At 39.7% G+C, this 2,417-nt stretch overlaps 1 pseudogene; it reads right to left on the reverse strand.

Moving 5' to 3' along the window:
* Positions 1-1,641: 1,641 nt before the first annotated feature.
* LOC129881267 (5S ribosomal RNA) lies at positions 1,642-1,762 on the reverse strand (annotated as a pseudogene).
* Positions 1,763-2,417: the final 655 nt, after the last annotated feature.

Here is a 2,417-nt window from a genome sequence, read left to right on the forward strand (position 1 = left end):
TACCATGTGTACCTATCACGTTCTGCCATGTGTCAAGTAGGTGAGTCACCTACTTTCTTCAAGTAGGTGCGTCGTTTCCTTATTTTTCTTCCGTGGGTTCGTAATTTCGTCGCACTTTAAGAGCCTATGTATTCCTTGCTACTTAGTCTCAACACGCACTCGAGTAGCTTAAGTATGTAATACCTCTAAGTTTGTAGTTTATGCGAGTCAATCGAATCCTACGACTCATTTCTCGGCCTCCAACTCCTTTCGAATTTTTATAACCTTATTTCCAATCTTCCTTATTATGAAGCCTTTCGTTCTCCTCTCCTTGGAGTTATTTGATAGCATTATAAACTATCCGACTCACATAACGACTTTTAAGAAACTTAAGAGCCTTCCTAGAAACTTGAGAAGCTTAAGAAGCATTCTAAGGTACCAAACTACGGGGTGTAACATCCTTCCCCCTTTAGAACATTTATCCCCGAATGTTAACTAGCCTCATAAGGTCTTACGAGTGCTTCAGGATTCTTCTGTACTGGCTGCCGTTAATAGGCCTTGTATCAACTCATATGGTCTATTTAAGAAGGTAGATTACCTGTAGGCATAGGGAACAAGTGATATTTCTTTTCCATTACTTCTTTCCAGTTTCTTTACCACATATCATATTGCACCCTTTACACGAACATGTGTAGGAGCTTAAAATAGCCTGAAAGATGCTTTAGCATCACCATGCTAGTCTGTACGTAAACCTGTATCGTTTATTACTTCCTTCCTCTACTTACCCTTGAGTTTCCTCATATTCCAGTATAGGAGAGATTTCTCATCCTTTTCTTATTTTGCTTCTTGTACACCACAATATTAGTAGTCAGTAACTTTGTTACCAACATCTTACCTTCAGTCGAGTATAGCCTGGCTATTCCTTACAGTATGTTTAAGTTCTCATTGTAATTCTCTTGTTTTATTCATCCCCTTTGTATGCACCTATTCTTTGATATCATACTATTCAAGTCTTTACTATTAATTCTCCGCACTGTCTCTGGTATCATGGCTTCTATCTATTTATTGCTGGCCTTTAGATCTTATTAACTCATGCCAGTATGTGATATCACTTGAAGCCACTTCCCCCCTTTAGGGTGTACCCATGTCACTATCTGTTGTGTTCTACCTTACGCCCTTATTTCCAATTTTCCAATACGTATGATTCTTTTCCAACACATTCGGTATACTGCACCATATCTATGCCTTCTTTTATATCTTCCATACCATTGGTTGCCTAGGTACGACAACTTAACATAATCATGAGGTGCTAATCTAGTCTAATTATGGGTACTCGAGTCACGTAGCAATTTATTCGAAGCCATTTTCTATTTATTTTGATCAACAACTAGCTAGGGCTTATAGTCGTTTCCAATTCTCAAATAGGCAGTACTTACCTTCCAACGCTCGGTGTCCCAAGCTTTGTCATAGTCCTAGCCTTATCCAAGTGGGTACCACTTGTCCCTTTAATGAATTCACAATGCGCTAGTTGTTTTGCAAAGCTACATCCCCTATCTCAAGGGGTCTTATCATCTTTCACGGTGGAGTTACGTATCCACAATACTTCTTTATATCAACAATGCCATGCACGGCCAACGTGTATATATACATGCATATCATCTCATATCACAGCCACATAGGGCTTCTCAGGGGGTCACCCATCCCAATATTACTCTTGTCCAAGCACGCTTAACTTTAGAGTTCTGATCGGATCCAGTACATTAGTGCTGGTATGATCGTACCCTCCCCCGTGGGGTGCATATTTATCGAAAAAGATGATGACCCAGCAGCTGATCCAGTAGGCAAAGCTACACCGCCCAAGTTACCCTTATATTCTTATTACACGGACCACATCCTATCTTTAGCCACTTCCTCACAAGGCTTTACTCATTTTCATAACTATCCTCATTATATTCACATCATATCCTATTCGCCTTCTACCCCATAGTATAACACTTCTTAACCTTTTTCACGATTCTTACTGTGGGTTACTTACCCTTCTTAGTTAGTCTTATCCTTAATATATTGTTCTGTCCAGAACTACCAGTCTTTCCTAAATCATTTTCCTTTTATTTCAAGGAAAATTTGGGTAGAGTTTCCTCTGTATTTCTTACTATCTCAACACCTGCACGTAGAAAATGCCAACAATGCCTCACAGGGGCAATACGCATAAAGATACATATATACGTATCATATCACGTCATATCGCAGCCTCACAGGGCGCCCAATATCAACAATAGTATAAACTGATGGACTTACCTCGTATGTCCAACTCGAACTGCACCTGTTTAGACTTTCCGTCTACTTTTCCTTTCAATTTTCAACTTTACATGTCAACCATAATTCAATACCTTACCTGGCACCTATCATTCATGCCTTGCTTACCTGCGTGCTGTGTA

This window comes from Solanum dulcamara, chromosome 2 (genome assembly GCF_947179165.1).
Source record: "Solanum dulcamara chromosome 2, daSolDulc1.2, whole genome shotgun sequence".
NCBI lineage: Eukaryota > Viridiplantae > Streptophyta > Magnoliopsida > Solanales > Solanaceae > Solanum > Solanum dulcamara.